This window comes from Tachypleus tridentatus, chromosome 2 (genome assembly GCF_004210375.1).
Source record: "Tachypleus tridentatus isolate NWPU-2018 chromosome 2, ASM421037v1, whole genome shotgun sequence".
Classification (NCBI taxonomy): Eukaryota; Metazoa; Arthropoda; class Merostomata; order Xiphosura; family Limulidae; genus Tachypleus; species Tachypleus tridentatus.
In genome coordinates this window covers 14,091,909-14,113,901 of record NC_134826.1, presented here as the reverse complement: position 1 = coordinate 14,113,901, position 21,993 = coordinate 14,091,909, and the positions used below count along the sequence as shown (strand labels likewise).

General features: G+C 35.9%; 1 protein-coding gene across 1 annotated transcript in view; it reads right to left on the bottom strand.

Annotated features, from left to right (window-relative positions):
• The window catches only part of LOC143243860 (uncharacterized), a 52,889-nt gene that overhangs the window by 18,415 nt on the left and 12,481 nt on the right, over positions 1-21,993 (bottom strand). The gene's annotated exons all lie outside the window — the stretch shown is intronic.

Here is a 21,993-nt window from a genome sequence, read left to right as displayed (position 1 = left end):
AAACAATCTTTTTACTGCTGCAAAAAACAAACAAAACAGAAACAGACGTCAGTTCACGTTTCATCTCATTTTTCCCGTCAATAAACGGAGACAACAATTTATATTTCCTGTAGCCATTAGAAATACAGCAGAAAAGTTTACACCTCGTCTGTAAAATAAAACGACAATTTGCTTTTTACTTTGTACATATCTTATTCTCCATTCAAATAAATATTATGTTTACTGCCATAACAGTATATATATGTTACGTCTTTAGATTTAAAACACAGTATACATTACGTCTTTATTGTTTTTAGATAAAAAATACAGTTTATATTACATGTTATATTTAAATATAAAAGTATTTATTACGTCTCAGTTGGGCCCGCATGGCCAGGTGGTTATTAATGTACTCGACTCGTAATCCGTGATTCGCGGGTTCGAATCCCCGTCATACCAAACATGCTCGTTCTTTCAGCCGTGAGGATGTTATAATGTTACGGTCAATCCCACTATTCATTAGTAAAAAAGTAGCATAAGAGTTGGCGGTGGGTGGTGATGACTAGCTGCCTTCCCTCTAGTCTTACACTGCTAAATTACGGACGGCTAGCGCAGATAGCCCTCGAATAGCTTTGCAGAAATTAAGAAACAAACCAAACGTCTTTGCTATCTTTACAAATAAGACAGTATATATTACGTTCATATTGTTTTTAGATTTAAAACACAGTATCTATTACGTCTTCGTTGCCTTTCCGTGTAAAACATTACACATTACGTCTATATTGTCTTTATATATAAAACACTGTGTATTATATCTTTGTTGTCTTTACATGTAAAACATTATATATTAAATTTTACTGTCTTCAGATTGGTTATTTGGTGTTTTATGGTGCAAAGCAAGTAGGCTATTTGCGCCCTGTCTTTAGATATGAAACAGTGTATGTCTTTGTTGTCTTTACACGTGAAATAAAATATATTACGTGTAAAATAGTGTATGTTATGGCTTTACTGTCTTTATATGTAAAATGAAGTATAGATTAAGTGTTTGTCTTTAGATATAAAACACGGCATATATTACATATTTATTGTCTTTACATATAAAATGCGGTAACAGAAATAACGTAAAACGAATGAAAGGTAGTAAAAATACCTTGTTAACGTTTACTTAATTTATTATTTTAAAACCTACATTTTATGTGGAACGTCTTGAGTTTGCACAGAGCCAAGAATTATTCGGCGTGCGTATATTATAAAAAGTTCCTCAACGTTCACTAACGTGCATTGCCCTATTAACGTTACTTTACTAAACTAAAATGTAGGCACATTTTACTTTAAAATTTTGAAAGGAGTTAATTAGGATAACTGCCACATAGTTAATTACAAATACTTTTGGATGGCTTTTGTGGCTTTCAGAACATTCTTGACGACAAACCAACCTTCGATATTCACTAAGAATTACATACATCATACAACTTACAAAACGTGTCATTTCAATTTGCATCGATGCTTAGCGCGATATTAGTTCTAATTACTGCATTACGCAACGTTCTGTAACAATTAAATAAGTTGTTGTAATATTTCATAGCAATCCTTACGTGATAAATTTAACTTACATTAGCACAGAATGATTAACAGAGGTGCACGAGGTGAGTTTAAGATATTATAGTGCTCGAGGTGAATTAAAGCATTGTTAGTGCGTGAGGTTACGCAAAGTGAAAACGACTACAAATATAATCCCTCGGAACTGTAGAGATACGTCTATTTTACGAGAAATATCTCGTGTTTACAGTACTGGTTGACTAGAAGGCTTGATAAAATCACAACGTAAGTTAATTATAATAATAAGACATTTTAACTATCCCCCCACCTCACGAGAGTACAAAGGTAGGTCATAGAGTTAAGGTCTTCTGACTAATCACTTCACCTGCATAACTTTGAGACACTGGTAATAGCTACGTTTAATGAAATGAAGAATTCTTAATGGTATGAAAAAAAAACAAACGACAAAACTTTGTTAACCAGAATGTTTTTCCTTTTCTTATCTTTCGCCCCCCGCTAGTACAGCGGTATGTCTCCGGATTTACAACGCTAAAATGAGGGGTTCGATTCCCCTCGGTGGGCTGAGCAGATAGCCTTTGTGGCTTTGCTAAAAGAAAAACACACACAAACTTCTTATCTTTCAAATAGCAAGCTGAGGAGGATAGGGGCATAAAATATGAAGAATGACAATTGGATTAAAAGTGAACTTTTCTGATAAAACCCTATAATAAACTGTTGTTACATCTGATATTCGATGTATCCCCAACTTCATCGGAGCCCTATTTCATTAGTTACCCTTTAACAACGCCGTAGTACAGCTAGGTAACTCGTAACTATGTGTTCTAAGCGCAGTTTTTTATTTTTTGTTTTGAGCCTAATTTATTAGAATAAAATATCACGTATAGTGAATGATGTGCTTGTACAAGTTCTACATGTTAAAAAACACATTAAATACGAATTATTAATAAACATACAGAAATTATATTTGTTAAACAAGTAATAATTATTGAAGGTAATAGGGTTTTATATTCACGTTTTTGGAAAACCAGTAAAGAAGTAATAGAAAAAGGATGTTTAATAATATATAAAAATAACGGCTGAGATAAACAGGCTTGTTTAATAATCTATAGATAGACCTTCTGTTTAATGACCTATAATTAACAAAACACATCGTTATCAATGGGATCACTCGAAAATAGAAGTAACTTTGATGTACGGAACACTAGAGACTGAACTGACAGCATTATACAGTAGAACATAATGACACATAGTAGACTCTGAACTAAGAACATTATCCAGTAGACTGAACTGACAACATTATACAGTAAAACATAATGACACATAGTAGACTCTGAACTAATAACATTATCCGGTAGACTGAACTGACAACGTTATACTAGGGCTGTTCAAAAAATACGCCGACTGTTTAAATTGCGCGGCTCCAGTTGGTTCCAGGGGAATTCGCTTGGTGTCGCTAGGTTTGCACAGATCAGCTGATTACGACGCCATTTTCCGATTGCAGATGTCTTCATTTGTGTATTAGCTACGCGGTTTTAAGTGAAGTGCAATTTTTTCGTTTGGCGGATTTCAGAATGAATGACCTGAAGGAGCAACGACTTGCTGTGAAATTTTGTGTTAAACTTGGAAAATCTGCGACTGAAACTTTTGCTATGCTTAACACGGCTTACGGTGATGTTGCTATGAAGCGTACGGCATGTTTCAAGTGGCATGAACATTTTAAGGATAGTCGACAGTCCATTGAAGATGATGAGCGTCCTGGACGTCCTTCCACGTCAACTGACGATCCACACGTCAACAAAATCAACACCCTGGTGCGGGCAAATCAACGTCTGACTGTCAGGAGCTTGCTGAAGAGTGTGGGATATCAGTTGGATCTTGTTACGAGATTTTGACCGAAAATTGAAGATGCACCGCGTTGCGGCGAAATTCAGCCCTCAAAACTCGCGAGTTTTTGGCCAAACACTCGATCACTGTTCTTCCCCACCCCCCTACTCACCTGACCTTGCTCCTTGCGATTTTTTCTTGTTCTCCAAACTCAAAAGACCCTTGAAAGGAAGATGATTTGAGACGATTCCGAGATTAAGGCACATGCGACGTAGGAGCTGGAGGACATTACAAAAGAAGCGTACCAGGACTGTTTCAACAAGTGGAAACACCGTTGGGATAAGTGTGTGCGTTGGGGTGGAGAGTACGTTGAAGGAGTCCCAGACCTGTAACTTCTAAATAAAGTACATTTTGTTTTATGACGTCAGTCCGCGTATTTTTTGAACAGACCAGGTACATTAGAACATAGTGACATATAGTAGACTCTGAACTAACAACATTATCCGGTAGACTGAGCTGACAACATTATACAGTAGAAAATAATGACATATAATAGACTCTGAACTAACAACATTATCCGGTAGACTGAACTGACAACATTATACATTAGAACATAATTATATATAGTAGACTCAGAACTAACAACATTATCCAGTAGACTGAACTGACAACATTATACAGTAGAACATAATGACACATAGTAGACTCTGAACTAACAACATTATCCGGTAGACTGAACTGACAACATTATACAGTAGAAAATAATGACATATAATAGACTCTGAACTAACAACATTATCCGGTAGACTGAACTGACAACATTATACAGTAGAACATAATGACATATAGTAGACTCTGATCTAACAACATTATCCGGTAGACTGAACTGACAACATTATACAGTAGAAAATAATGACATATAGTAGACTCTGAACTAACAACATTATCCGGTAGACTGAACTGACAACATTATACAGTAGAACATAATGACATATAATAGACTCTGAACTAATAACATTATCCGGCAGACTGAACTGACAACGTTATACATTAGAACATAATGACACATAGTAGACTCTGAACTAACAACATTATCCGGTAGACTGAACTGACAACATTATACAGTAGAAAATAATGACATATAGTAGACTCTGAACTAACAACATTATCCGGTAGACTGAACTGACAACATTATACAGTAGAAAATAATGACATATAATAGACTCTGAACTAACAACATTATCCGGTATACTGAACTGACAACATTATACAGTAGAAAATAATGACATATAGTAGACTCTGAACTAACAACATTATCCGGTATACTGAACTAACAACATTATCCGGTAGACTGAACTGACAACATTATACAGTAGAAAATAATAACATATAATAGACTCTGAACTAACAACATTATCCGGTAGACTGAACTGACAACATTATACATTAGAACATAATTATATATAGTAGACTCAGAACTAACAACATTATCCAGTAGACTGAACTGACAACATTATACAGTAAAACATAATGACACATAGTAGACTCTGAACTAACAACATTATCCGGTAGACTGAACTGACAACATTATACAGTAGAAAATAATGACATATAATAGACTCTGAACTAACAACATTATCCGGTAGACTGAACTGACAACATTATACAGCAGAACATAATGACATATAGTAGACTCTGATCTAACAACATTATCCGGTAGACTGAACTGACAACATTATACAGTAGAAAATAATGACATATAGTAGACTCTGAACTAACAACATTATCCGGTAGACTGAACTGACAACATTATACAGTAGAACATAATGACATATAGTAGACTCTGAACTAATAACATTATCCGGCAGACTGAACTGACAACGTTATACATTAGAACATAATGACACATAGTAGACTCTGAACTAACAACATTATCCGGTAGACTGAACTGACAACATTATACAGTAGAAAATAATGACATATAGTAGACTCTGAACTAACAACATTATCCGGTAGACTGAACTGACAACATTATACAGTAGAAAATAATGACATATAATAGACTCTGAACTAACAACATTATCCGGTATACTGAACTGACAACATTATACAGTAGAAAATAATGACATATAGTAGACTCTGAACTAACAACATTATCCGGTATACTGAACTAACAACATTATCCGGTAGACTGAACTGACAACATTATACAGTAGAAAATAATGACATATAATAGACTCTGAACTAACAACATTATCCGGTATACTGAACTGACAACATTATACAGTAGAAAATAATGACATATAGTAGACTCTGAACTAACAACATTATCCGGTATACTGAACTAACAACATTATCCGGTAGACTGAACTGACAACATTATACAGTAGAAAATAATGACATATAATAGACTCTGAACTAACAACATTATCCGGTATACTGAACAGACAACATTATACAGTAGAAAATAATAACATATAATAGACTCTGAACTAACAACATTATCCGGTAGACTGAACTGACAACATTATACAGTAGAAAATAATGACATATAATAGACTCTGAACTAACAACATTATCCGGTATACTGAACTGACAACATTATACAGTAGAAAATAATAACATATAATAGACTCTGAACTAACAACATTATCCGGTAGACTGAACTGACAACATTATACAGTAGAAAATAATGACATATAGTAGACTCTGAACTAACAACATTATCCGGTAGACTGAACTGACAACATTATACATTAGAACATAATTATATATAGTAGACTTAGAACTAACAACATTATCCAGTAGACTAAACTGACAACATTATCCAGTAGACTAAACTGACAACATTATACAGTAGAACATAATGACATATAGTAGACTCTGAACTAACAACATTATCCGGTATACTGAACTGACAACATTATACATTAGAACATAATTATATATAGTAGATTCTGAACTAATAACATTATCCGGTAGACTGAACTGACAACGTTATACATTAGAACGTAATGACACATAGTAGACTCTGAACTAACAACATTATACAGTAGAACATAATGATACATATTTATATGTAATTGTATATAAATGTAGGTACTTAGAGGATTTAAGTATATTATTTAATTCACTTCGCTTCTACAATATATACACCAGTTAATACTAAATACAATATCACAAAACTCATATACTACTCAACACTAATTTCAGTGTTATTGTGTTTAAAGGCTGTAACTTAATGGATTCATTGGTGATTGGTACTGCTACGTATCTAGTTCGTTAAAATGAATACAATTATTGTAATTGACATGACTTTATAACATTTGAACTCAGATAAACCTGCTAGAAGGAGGTAACCAGTTAACAGTGAAGTTATCCAGCACTGTAAACCTGACAGAAGGAGGTAGCTAGTCAACAGTGAAATTACCTAGCACTGAAAACTCAAATAAAGGAGATAGCGGATCAACAATGAAGCTATCCAGCTATTTAAACCAAATTAAACGTCGTAACCAGTGAAATGTGACCTAGAGTAGGTATGAAAAGCCACTGAAATGCACTGCACTTAAAATAAGCCATTTTAAAATATGTCGTCTGACCAAATATGTGTTTTCTTATAGCAAAGCCACAATGGGCTATCTGCTAAGCCCACCGGAGAAAATCGAACCCCTGATTTTAACGTAGTAAATCCGTAGACTTACCGCTGTACTAGCGGGGGACATCGTCTGACCAAACACACGATTTACTCGTGTATATTATGAATGTGTTTATAGTTGTTTCTTCTTTGCCTTATGCATCTATAGTTAAGAAAAACACACGTTGGGCTATCTGTGCTATGCAAACCACGGGTTTCGAAACCCGATTTTAGGGTTATTAACCATCAGACATCTTACACACAAACAATTTATGAAAGATACACGAGATAATGATAGATTTAAAAAAAATATTCTTTGTTAATATAGGGAGAGAGAAATACTATTTTTTTCTACCTATGATGAAAGCAAATCAAATTTGTTTTCCTTCGTTGTTTCAGCTTGCTTGCAGTCAAACGGTGATTACTGGAAGTAACACTTTAATAGTTATAATAAAACCTGAACACCAGTCTAACTGTTTCTAATTACACTGCACAACAAAGTTTTGCTTCTTGAACACTGTTGGTTGTTCCTTATAGACTTTTGGCTGCTGATCACGAAAATCACATCCAAATTTGTCCATCACGTACCGTTTCATAGAAATTTTCAGTTTTGTCATGTCTTTTATTATATTTGTGTCCAAAAGTTTTCGTTTCTGTAAGAGATCTATGAATAATGTTTTGTGCAGTCTGGGCATTTCCAGGCATGAAATCAGGCCAAGTTGGAAGCTGTTCTGTCAAAGTATGCAGCCCGAGCAGGCCGGAGTCAGCTTGACACTGTCTCAGCAGGCTATAAAAGTGGCTTGCATACACAGATGCTGCTCACTGGATTAATATAAACCTTATAGTGTGTACGTATTGTTTCGGAATGTAGCATTGCCTCAGTAACACTGTAACAAGTAAGTTAGATGTTATAGACGTTTTACAGGACGATTGCTAGCAGTGGAAAAACGATATCAGGGCAACTGGAATCCGTCAATGCTTGCTGACTACTGTTGGACACTGCACGTGATGCACCGGACATTGAATACAAACGAAAATCAGCAGCAAAACACTTTTAATTATGTTGAACTTAATAGCGTATTAGAAACAGAAACGCAATTAAATACGTTATTGCTGGTAAACAGTTAACTGTCTATTTCTCAGAGTTCCTATGTAATGAAACAAAACCAAAATTATATTTGTGCATACCCACCAGGTACCTGTCACAATCAGCAAAAACTTTTCGGGAACCAAAACTTAAAAAAAAAAGTTGTTGTGCAGTTTTACAGATGCATCGTGTGATTGAACTCTTTATTTTTGTTTGTTTTTCGAATTTCGCACAAAGCTACTCGAGGGCTATCTGCGCTAGCAGTCCCTAATTTAGCAGTGTAAGACTAGTTTTGAGCCAAATATACACAAATATCATGAGACACTAATAACGTCCGTTGGATGAACCGAAATTATTGGACAGACGACAACATCATTCTCTTGTGTTTGAGTTTCAATGTTTGTCTATTTATTTCCGAAACACGACTAAACGCCAGAATTCCGCGAATCCAGGGTTTGATCCTTCTCGCTCTCAAAACAAAGTATATACTTTTATCTTTTCAGGTGAACATGCATTCAACAAATTCGCGAATATGTACTTCGTGTTTTCAAACAGGCCAACAGACTTGCAGAAGGTTACTTTATTACATTTCTGACATAAGATCAATTCCTGACAGAAACGTGCTTTTTCGTCAAATCACTGATGCATCAATAAATCAAAAATCACTTCCAGACTTCACTAGAAAATTTTCCTGCGTTTAGTCAGTTTTTTAGTTACGTTTTCAACTCGCACTTTTCAGACTTCAGAATTACCAACAAAAGTAAACGATAGATAAATACTAGTTTATTTCTCAGAAAACAGTTACAGACAAAGTGACGGTACTGTCCAGAAAAACTGTTTCAAACTGTGTTATTTTACACACAAGATCTCACCAAATTCAGCAGTTTTGCAGAAAAGTGATAGACGACACAAAGAGAGGAGACATACACCAGTTTCGTCCCATAATTCTGTCAGAAGAATGAAAATATTAAATAGGAAAAATACAACAAAAGTATACCGTTACTTCAACACGGTTGAGCCGCACGTCTCAAATAGTATCTCGTCATTCATTATCTTCAATCATAACGAGTTACATTTCCTTATTTCACCATTAAACTGTTTATTACACATGAAGTGCTGGATAAAAGATTTATACGATTATCACAGATCGTATATAGTGCTTAGCTCTCCAAGTATTAAAAAACAACAAAAAATCGTCTCGTTTTAAAATAACCTGTTTAGTCCAGAAATATGAAAGACCTCACATCTACAATTCTGATTATCTGCTTTTTTTACAACAGTTGTTTAACGTCTTTAAGACAGAACTGTAAAAAACAGTCTACTCTGAAAGACGACATAACCAATCAGCGTACGTGTTTAAAACGTTGTTATTACAGCATGTCTCGGAGCTGCAACATTTATTGTATATATACAATATTTACACAATTTATCAAAATATTGGGTTTGGTCCTTATACACTTAATCGTGTATTCATATAATTACTGAATTATGTTATTTAGGTCTCATTTCGTCTTTTGTTTCTACTTAATTAAATAAAACAGTTTCTGTTTGGAGAGTGGGAAACTATTCGTGAAACCACTATTGTAAACAGTGGGTTATTGTAATCACTTTGTTTTACTGTCGTGTCTTACTGTCACGGTTCTCAAACAAAGTGTCTGTTCTTATTCGACTTGCTGTCATCTCTTACTGTCACAACTCTGAAACAAGCATAAACTACTCTCATTCGACTTACTGTCAAACAAACCAAAAATTCTCATTTGACTTATTGTCGCAGTCTTCAAATAAAGAGAAATAACTTTCATTCTACTTGCTGTTATATCATACTAACACAGTCCTCACACAAAAATTTCTTTCATTCCTTAGGCACAATAACCCCATCGCACGCGCTGTTTAACTGGTTTTACGTCACCAATTGAAAATAACGAAATCCTCCGAGAAAAAACAACTGACTTAAGATCGTGAATTGGAACCCCTCAGGAAACAGTTGATATATCTTAAAGAAACTGTACACAGATCGTGAATTGGAACCCCTCAGGAAACAGTTGATATATCTTAAAGAAACTGTACACAGATCGTGAATTGGAACCCCTCAGGAAACAGTTGATATATCTTAAAGAAACTGTACACAGATCGTGAATTGGAACCCCTCAGGAAACAGTTGATATATCTTAAAGAAACTGTACACTCTCGTAAAGTTTAGATGGCTAAGTTTTCATCGGTTGTCAGTAATCATTCCAGACTAAGCCATACAGTACACACAAAATCTAGCGGTAACATTGTATCTATATACGTTTCATTGATGACTAAAAGAGACATTATGAAGTGAAATGGTTTCTATAGAAAAACTAACAAATAACAACCTATCATCAAAGGCGAAAGAATTCACTTGAATGTTTGTTGTTGTTGTTGTTTTTTTTGGAGGGGGTTACCGACGATTAAGGAAATCCAATTTACCATACTAGCCGTGACAATGAATTCAGAATTCAAACAGTGATTTTCCATTATAATTATACAAAAGTTCTTTTTTCCCATTCAAGTGGATGTTTCGATACCAAGTTAAACTTGGGAGCACGTGTCCCCCAGTTCCTTTCACCTATATCTAAGATGAAACAGAACCATCCTTGATACTTATATACAAGTCTCTATTCCCCATTCAAAGGGATATTTCGCTACTGAGTCAAAACTAGAGGCACGTGTCCCACGGTTCCTTTCACCTAAGCCTATCACGTTTCCTGAACATAGTTGAACTCACTGAGGACTCTTCTTAGTCGTGACTAAACATTTAAATATAAACCTCACTGTTCTGGATGCAGCTGATTTGGTATCTTCAGCTTGCATCTAGCACTTGCACAACGGTTTATATATTTATTAGCTTACAGAACTGTTTGATTGCTTTTGAATTTCGCGCAAAGCTACACTAGGGCTATCTGCGCTATTCATCCATAATTTAGCAGTGTAAGAAAAGAGGGAAAGCAGTTAGTCATCACCACCGTCACATTATAACGTCCCCACGGCTGAAAGGGCGAGAATGTTTGGTATGACGAGGATTCGAACCAGCGACTCTTAGATTGGGAATCGAGCGCCCTAACCACCTGGGTGAGCCGAGGTCTTTACGTAACTGTAGTTCCGAATAATTTCTTTACGAACGAGACTCTTCTAACAGTGTTAATTAGTAAGGTGAACTTACAATACTAGAAACTGGGTTTCGATACCCGTGATGAGCAGAGAACAAATAGCTCATTGTGTAGCTTTGTACTTAAACTTTGTTTTTTTACCAAATGGAGAGTCAAATTGCATTATTATCTGTTTCACATATTCATTTTCCTCACTTGATTATTGGTTTTCTACTGTTGATTTCACCTAACATGTTCAACTTCACAAAACGTAAAATATATGGGACGTACACACATGTTATATTTTTAGATAAAACTAAAAATATTTAAGTGAAAAACACCTTTTTTTTTTTTTACTTAAACTTTACGACGTCACATTTTTCTGGTCTGACATCACGAGATCAGAAATAGAATGTTCACATTCCTTTGTTCTTCCAACTTAGTCAACGAAAACCTTTTATCTGTTATATTGTTAAAAACAGCGTCTCTGTTTAATAAGTTTGTGTTACTGTGTAGCAGATTTTATTTACTTTGCGTTTTTCAACAGAAAACAAAAACGCAATGTTTTTTTGTTACAGCCTTTGACTTAGGTTTACACCACACAAATATTGGCCACTATAAACTTGATATTTACGTTATAAAATAGTCACTATTTCGTACAAATATTATTTATTATTTAGGCGAGAAAAGCTCGGTTTCGTTATAGAAACATGTTAAACATTTCGTTTATTTAAACCTCGAACCAACTTGATAGCACTAATACTGACAACACGAACACGTATGATTTGCCCAGGAAATCGATTCACCTCTCGCTAGGGGTCAATATTTTTTCCTGAGTGTTATGTCAGAGTTCACTGATGCGTAACTTGCAGTATGTTTTCGTGTTGTGGTTAAACAGAAAGCTATATAATGACCTATTTCTACTGCACCCCACTGCAGGGATCCAAACACGATTTTTGAGACATAGTCCAGATACTTACCGCTGGGGTCCTGAGCCGTAAGGTAAAGATCTTCCTTCATGCTATTACTAAGTTCGAAAACTATTCTTTTAAAAAAAGATAATATTTAGATTCATGGAATTTCAATTATGTGTCAGTTTTCATTATTATAATTATTTCTTGTCTAGAAAAATAAATAATATAATCCATCATATTATAAAAAGTTCTGAAATTGATAAAACAAATAACAGTAATTCCAGATGTAATTGTCCTTACTGCAGGGGCCCGACATGGTCCGGTGGTTAAGGCACTCGACTCGTAATCCGAGTTTTACGGGTTCGTTGGTTTTTGTTTGTTTGGTTTTGAATTTCGCACAAAGCTACTCGAGGGCTATCTGTGCTAGTCGTCCCTAATTTAGCAGTGTAAGACTAGAGGGAAGGCAGCTAGTCATCACCACCCACCGCCAACTCTTGGGCTACTCTTTTACCAACGAATAGTGGAATTGACCGTCACATTATAACGCCCCCACGGCTGGGAGGGCGAGCATGTTTGGCGCGACGGGGATGGGAACCCACGACCCTCAGATTACGAGTCGCAATTACTTATTTTGTTATTTAAATAAATATTTTTGTACTCATAAATTAAAAACAAAACCAATTTAACAACTGGAAATTAAACGTGGTACTTAGTGGAATACATAAAACGAAATTGAAACCGTTTAACAATAACACATACTTGCGATATTTTTTTGTCTTAAAATGTTGGCACGTTCTGCAGTAATTCCTGTACTCTGAATTTGAAAACGATATCCATTCCTCTCAGTCTCACGTACAGAAGTTTCACAAAACGTCATATGTACTTTTACATAAGTGAACCATTTTTACTGAAATCAAGTTACATTTTGTTGTACTTAAAATGTTGACAGCCACTTGCTGTAGATTTCTTTAGGCCAATATTATCGTTGAAATCTGCGTAGCTGAATAATAGAAAATCCGCTATTAAAACAACTTTTATAAAGTTACAATTTGCAGGCCAGTGTATTTACTGATTTCATGTTTCAGAAACGAAGTATAAAACAAAAATGGAAAAAATAATATAAACGTTCGAGGAAAGATTTCTTTCACACTTAAAGTTAAGCACTTCGTCTTAGTCTGTTAGTCTCCTCCAAATAAAAAATTCACTGGTAAAAGAGTAGCCCAAGAGTTGGCGGTGGGTGGTGATAACTAGTTACCTTCCCTCTAGTCTTACACTACTAAATTAGGGACGGCTAGCACAGACAGCTGTGGAGTAGCTTTGCACGAAGTTCAAAAAAACAAAACGTTCTTTTCGAAGGAACGTTTGGTTTGAATTTCGTGCAAATCTACACGAGGACTATCTGCGCTAGACGTCCTTAATTTTGCAGTGTAAGACTGGAGAGAAGGCAGCACCGCTAACTCATGGGCTACTCTTTTATCAACGAAAAGTAGGATTGACTGTACATTATAACGCCTCCACGGCTGAAAGGGTGAGCATGTTTGGTATGACGGGGATTCGAATTCGCGACCGGCGGATTACGAGTCAAGTGCCATAATCATCCGACCATGCCGGGTCATCGAAGGGAAGTATCCTACTATAACATAAAACATTATTTTATAATCGTTTTCAACAGGTAAACAGATTAATATTAAAAAAAAAATGTTCATTATACAATATAAGTATACAAAGGTCAGTATCAAAACGTAGCTACATGGGTAACTAACACTTAAATATTTTCTTTAATTCACGTCCTTTGTTATATCAGGTTTGGTTTAGTTATTTATACATATAGTTTAATCTCCTAGTAGCTCAGCGGAATAAAAAATCTAGCTTCGATAATACTTTACGCTTGAAAACACGCTAAACAAAACAAGAGTGTAGTACGTGTTCCATTTATTTATTCTCCCTAACATTTCTTTCGTTGAAATTGTTTTTGTTTTTCTGAATTAAGCAATAAGCTACACAATGGGCTACCGGTGCTCTGCCCACCACGGGTATCGAAACCCGGGTTTTAGTGTTGTAAGTCCGCAGACATACCGCTGAGCCACTGGGGGGCTTCGTTGAAATATTGGTCGGAATATTCGACATAGGCCCGGTATGGCCAGGTGGTTAAGGCACTCGACTCGTAATCCGAGGGCCGCGGGTTCGAATCCTCATCACACCAAACATGCTCCTTTCAGCCGTGGGAGCGTTATAATGTTACAGTCAGTCCCACTATTCATCGGTAAGAGTAGCCCAAGAGTTGGCGGTGGGTGATGATGATTAGCTGCTTTCCCCTCTCGTCTTATACTACTAAATTAGGAACGGCTAGCGCAGATAGCTCTCGTGTAGCTTTGCGCGAAATTAAAAAAACAAACAAACTTATTTGATATATATTTGTTTATTTCTAATTCTTTATTATAATACTTTTATTTATACAATTTGTTTTGTATTATTAGCTCGTAAGGAACTCGTACGATATTATGGGATTATGGCCGAAAACAGCAATAACAACGAGGGTATACACATGATAAGGTAATGTATTCTAATTGCAATAAGTAAGAACCTGGGGAAAAATATTTACTTAGCTACATTACTTACAAAGTGTGTGTGTGCTTTGATAAGAAGTTATAGATAATTTATATAATAAATATTCAAACATGTTTACATTCTAAAAATAACCTTCGTGATTTGTTTGTTTCTAAGTTCAAAGTTATAGAACAGACTATGTGCGCTTTGCACACCGTAAGTATGGAAACCCGACTTTTAGTGTTGTAAAGTGAGGGCAACCTTGATTAAAGCCAATTTATAAAATATACGATTAAAAGGAGTTAGCGGTGTAAAAAACAAAAAACAAAAAGTTTTCGGGTAAAGTTATACAATGGGTCATCTGTGCTGTGTCTACCAAAATCAAAGCTACGTGTACAATGAAAAGTCTAGAAAAAGAGACACAATCAAACAATATATCCTTTATAAGAAACAAAGAAGTGACTGTAATTACAAGGTTTTAGTTAACCTATTTTAAATACCGTTCACTGTAAGATATTGAGTGATTTTATATGTTTTTCTTTGTTACAACAAGTAGTGTATAAAATAAGGCATAAGTCACTATTTTTACACCTGAGATGTTTATAACACCTAAGCAGTAATTAGCTATCTTAAATGCAGCCCCCTGGAGGCTCAATGATTAATCTAAGGGCTTAAACGTTTAAAATCGTGTTTTAATACCCACAATGAACAGAGCAGAGACAGTATATTGTGTAGTTCTGCACATGTCAACAAACAAATGAAACCAAAATGATTGTATGAGTCGCGGATGGTGACAGACCCAAAGCCATGCGGATATAATGTTGGTAAATCTGTATGATAAAAATCTGATATAGTCAATGCAGTAATTCAAGCAAATAAACACAGAAGAAAAAAAAAAAGTCTGTGACTGACATTACCAGTTGAGTAATTAAACAGAAGCACGTGTTATAACGACCACGCACTGAGAGAAATTATATGTTGTATCAAATTATGTAGGGGCAACTACTAAAGCCTGATTAATACCTGTTGTAATTTATCACCCATCACTGAGGGACGGTTTGCCTTCTTCTTGCTAAGCCTACTTCTACCACTAAATCATAACCTAAATGCTAGGAGTGATGAGTCACTGTACATATTTCGTCTCTAATTCATTAATATTAGCCTAGTGGTTAGGGGCGCTCGACTCGCAATCTGTAGGACACGGGTTCGAATCCTCGTTACCGAACATATTATCTTAGCTATGAGAGCATAATAATGTGATTCGTTGGTAAAGAATAGCTGAAAAGTTTGTGTTATATAGGCTAGCTACCTTCCCTCTGGTCTATCAATTCTATATTAAAGATGGGTGGCGCAGATAGCCCACAGGTAGTTTTGTGTGAAAATTATCGAACAAAAAAATGATTAACAAACAAAAAGTTTGGAGTGAGTATAATTAATATATATAATATCGCACTTTAATTACAATTGTATCCGTTAGAAATACGGAAAGATGATTGAAAAGGTTTAACCTTTTTGGAACAAAACTAACTGCACACAGCCCACGTATCCCATTGTATTGTTTCGTACTTAACTACAAATAAACAAACAATCAAACCTTAAACACAAACCGTACTGTGCAGTAAGTTTTGTCTCACCGTGTAAATGTAAATTTACTATCAGTCTTCACGGGATATTAATACATTTTCCTATTACTCGAAGCAGAGTCGTTTACTCCAGAGTAACCTTGACACAAGATCGTTTACTCTACAGAGGAACCTTTGTTGTCACTTTAGGCCCGTAATGAAACGTTTTCTAATTTTACTCCGCACTCTTAAATTGAGTTAACTTCGCACTCTTTGTACTGCTAACTACAGTATTATTCCACCTTCTTAGTGGCACTAGATTTTTTATATTATTCCACGTTCTTAACTGCATACAGTAAAACAATTATAACAGTGCTTGTCCTATCAATCTTCTGATATATTACTGCACCACATTAGCTCAGAGGCCACGTACTCTTATGTCGATGTGATAAAGATTTCGTCCTTTCATAGGATAATATCACATATACAATTTCAGACGAATATAGTCAGGAAAAAGACAGGATATAAACACATCGTATTCTGACTAGAAGCTTTTGATTCCTTAATATGAAAATAAAAGTAATTTCCGAATCGTTCGGTTAAACTTAATAGGAAGGGGGGGGGCAACAGTCCAAGCCTGAGAGAGGCTTTAACTAGGAGAACCTCCTTAAAACAGACTGAAGATATCTTGGCTGAAAGTCTTTACTTCCAGCCTACATAACTTCAGGCAACTTACAAATAATAAATTAGATTATTCGAAACGTTTCCAAAACCCTTAGAACATTTCGTGCGAATGCTTCAGTGAACGTATTTCAGAAAATATACATAAGCAGTTACTATCTTAGGTAGAAATCTATATTAAGTTTAGAAACTTGATTCCGATATACTTTTTATCATTTGATTTCAATAAAAGAACAGAAGGTATATTATCTTACAAATTATTTCTGTCAGTTGCTAAGAGACTGTTACCATGGAAATCTGCGCCTACGAAAACGATTTTTAAGGCAATACGCAGGGACCATGTAATACATTTTTAAGGCTATACGCAGGGACCATGTAATATATTCTTAAGGCTATACGCAGGGACCATGTAATATATTTTTAAGGCTATACGCAGGGACCATGTAATATATTTCGAATAACTTTTTGTCTTCGAGATATTTCACATGAATAATCAACCCAAGATTCAGTCACTAGCACTTAACCTGTTTTTGATGTTATAACACAAACGTGAAGCGATTGTTTTTTATGGCTAAAATAAACTTCGTTTTCGACACTTTTACACACATAAATACTTAATTTTTCGCACAATTCTTAACACAAAAGATAATAATGTTTTATTAATTTTGTTTTCCCAACGAGTTTAAGACTAAAATTAAACAAAAAGTGTACTTAAATGCGTTACTTCATCTTGAAACAGTTCAGGACAACACTGACGTCGAACCACACAAACATGTAATCTAGGACATCACGCAACAGTACAAATGAAATCAGACAAACACAAGAGTGTACGTCTTTGACTTATAAAAGTCAAATCAGCTAAAAGTGTAAATCAACATTATCATTTCTGTTTATGGTCTAATCAGAGAAATATACCAGTGAAAATTACTGTTTTAAGTGAGTGAACAGATCGAAGTGAGAAATAAATAAATGTCCGCTTCTGTCAAACATCAGATAACAATAACATGTATAAAAACCTGTCATTACTATGTCTGCCACAGACAGATTTATAAATAAACAAATGAGACCCCTATCACCTGTAACCCAGTCACGTCTGGACTCCAGGAGAGGAGATTCTCTTAGTGTGTATGTGTGTGTGTGTGGAGGGCTGTTACCAAAGGGCTGACTCCTCCCTTTTCTACAACACGTGTCATACAGGATACTAGATGTCACTGATGTCCTACTTTTTCCAAGTAAATTTCTAATTTATTTTCCTGGCTGTAACATTTATAGTTCATACATGTCTACTAGCTCTAACAACATGGATGACGTCACGAATAAAATATTCAGATCCGAGTAGGGGCGTAGATTTTTTACACCCGATGAGGGGAGATGATTTTTGCAACCAATTATGTGGACTGTTCAATTTGCAAATTGGTAATCTCTGATTACGTGAACCTGAAAGCTGTAAACATGCAGTCACAGAGTAATCTTGTTGCCACGATACTTCAAGGTTTCCATGTTGGTTTGTATAAGTGAGGTGTTGTAAACAGTTTTCAAAATGTTAATAGAATAAAGATAAATGTGTCATAAATTAACTGCCACATGGATTTATTCCTGCACACTGCACATAATAAAAGATGGCCATTATACTTGACAAGGTTACTAATAACTTTCATTGCATGGATTACGTTTTCAAATATTAATAAAATTAGTAATTACCCTTGACAAGTTTATATCTACTGAAAAATCGTTCATGTTGTTTGATAAAAATAATTAAAATGTCTTTGCGAACACTTGAAAATTACACATAATTACAATGTAGCACATAATTATTCATACTTTTCACTGAAGTAAGATTTATTTAGTCCTCTAGTCTACATGTTCCCAAACGTAGACCTCCTTTGTGATGATCTGTTTGTGAATTCTTTCATAAGCTCTTCAATATTTATCTTGTCGACCTCATCTTTGTGAGTGTGACAAACTGCCTTATGATCAGTGACATCGAGAAAACCCACTTGTAGAGAAATATATATGCAAAAACGGCTCGTTTGGGTTGAGAAAATATTTTACGTAGAGGAGCGAACAACGTTTCAACCTTCTTCGGTCATCATCAGGCTCACAAAGAAAGAAAGAGGTAACTGACTGGAAGCTGACCACATGTTTGAAAGGGGTTGTGTAACTGTATGTCGGAATATAGAGGGCGTGCTTAGATGTTTGAATATATAATTTTATATTATTTATTTTATTATTTTTAATATAGGTATATAGGTGTTCCTTTGTATTGGTTTATTTTGGGTTTAAGTTATTGTATAAATAAATAATATAAAATTATATATTCAAACATCTAACACCGCCCCTCTATATTCCGACACTCAGTTACACAACCCCTTTCAAACATGTGGTCAGCTTCCAGTCAGTTACCTCTTCCTTTCTTTGTGAACCTGACGATGACCGAAGATGGTCGAAACGTTGTTCGCTCCTCTACGTAAAATATTTTCTCAACCCAAAGAGCCGTTTTTACATAAATATAAACTGCCACATGTGATGATCTGTTTATGAATTTTTATCTTGTCGAACTCGTATTTGTGAATGTGACGAACTGCCATATGGTTGAGGCGGCACTGAGACATAGTTGACCTTAACCACGTCTTCAACCGTCTTAATGCAGAAAAGCTGCGTTCACATTCGCTGCTAGATATTGGGCATACAAGCACAATTTTCATGAGAAGAAACACTTCACTAAATAAGTGAACATGGGCAATTGAAACTCGAGCCGTTGTGCAGAGATTTCTGGATAGAAGTTTTTTTTTTGTTGTTGTTTTTTTTAATTTCGCGCAAAGCTACTCGAGGGCTATCTGCGCTAGCCGTCCCTAATTTAGCAGTGTAAGACTAGAGGGAAGGCAGTTAGTCATCACCACCCACCGCCAACTGTTGAGCTATTATTTTACTAACGAATAGTGGGATTGACCGTCACATAATAATGCTCCAAGGCTGAAAGGGCGAGCATGTTTGGCGCGATGGGAATGCGAACCCGCGACCCTCAGATTACGAATCGCACGTCTTAACACGCTTGGCCATACCGGGTCCATAGAAGTTATAACCGAGTTGTCAATCTTGCCAGAAGTGATCAAGTTCTCAAGTGCCAGATATTGCCTGAAATCATTGTTTTCTTCATTGAATCTAGTGGTCAGATGTTCTGTGACTGTGTCCTCAAATTCAAAATACTGGCTTCTGTAGTAATCTTTAGATGTTGCAGAATGGTGTGCTGAGCCATCACCTGTGATCCTTCTTGGGGGTCTGCGAATGCGTGGTAGTTCAATAGGCACCAGATCTAGGGAAGTTACCTTTTTCTCAGCTTCATCAAATACCTTGGTGTTATTTTCCTCTGTTCGCAATACCCGCAATTGCTCAACTGTCATTGCAGATGCTTTAATCATGCCAGATACTGTCGCTGATTTTGCTTGGAATGCACGGTTTGGTTCCTCTAATGCAGCTGATGGATGCTGAGCCATCAACAATCCTAAAACTGCCTTTCCTTTGTCAAATCTGTCTAGTAGACCTCGTGCTTTCACTGCTACATCTGATTTTTCATTTGCTAATTCAGACAAAGAATCAACAATGCCACTGTAGTGATCATTAGCACATGTAATTGCAGATAGGCAGCACAACCAACGTGTTGGACAGAGTGGGCGGATGTATTTAACTGGACCATTGTGGCTGTCTGACGATACAATATTTTCAAAGATTGTCTTGTATTTGCCTGACCTCTGAAGCAAGACACCAAGTTTATGTACCTACTGGATAGAATCTCGAACACATTCACAAGCTTCAACTGCATGTTGCATTATTAAATTAGCCTTTCTGTCGTGGTATTAGTTGTGCGTCTGGATGATATGGCTTTCCACACTGTATCTGTGGAGTGTCAGATTTTTCATTACTGCACAAACTTGTTTCACAACTATCTGGTGGCTCATGATGTACAATAGTTGCACAAGCATTTTCAGACTCGTCCTCTGATGAACATGGTATTTCCTCTGTATGGCAAGTTTCTATTCCTTTGCTTGAAGTTGTTGGATTATCTGCATCTGCATTGTCACTTGTAGTACTAGTAACTGGCTTGCAGAACTGTCTAATATCGGAAAGTTTCAGACGCTTGCTTGTCATAATTGGAATCTGTTTCCCAGATGACTCAACAGGCTAAAGTACAGTCTTTATTGAAAAACTCTAATGTACAACGAACGATGATAGAACAGAATGGAAGTAGGACTGAACTGTACAATGTATTTAAGTCGAACGCGCGAACCTCACATTGACAACCGAGTCGACTGACCGCCTGGGCATCGCTAGGACAATAATGTGTGGTAGTTACAACACAAGTAATTGCAAGTTTCTCGAAAAATACTTAAACAATCACAAATATATTATATTCCTGTTAAAGCTAATCAAAAGACAAACACGTTGTGATATAATGTCTATAAGCACGTCTATTAAATAAAAACACCTAAACAAAAACTAACAATACAATTCGAGTAGAGGCTTCAGGCCGTTGAAATCGCTTCTTTTGTGTTCTAATTATACAAGAAAATACAATATTTTTACTATCTATGATAAGAGAAGATATTGTTCTTTTACCATAAAGCACCAGCACTTTATTAGAAGGCGGTGATAATCTGAAATTTCATGGATTAATGAGGGCCACAAACACAGGTCTAATGAGCCCTATTGTAAAATCGAGGCTCAGACTAAACGGAGCGGAGGAGGGTGATGTAGGGCGCGTCTGGATCCGAGCGGCCCGAACCTGTCGTTAACCGTGGTCAGCGCATTCGGCAGCTAAGGAGAGTAAGGCGTTCGACAATAAAACCGGCTAGACATGCATAAGAACAAATGGCGTAGGAAAACCGCACAATATACACATAAGATTGATGCAGCTACAAGCTACAAATGGCCTGCTAGATCTAGATTACAAGAGTTTACGCTTGGGAGTAATATTTTCGAATTTCATGCTCTGTTCAATCTGTTGTGATGAAAATTTTACTTAATCTTACACTACGTACAAGACGTAGGTAGATTCTGTGATAGTGCTTGCAAGCCTTGCATGTATACTTTGGCC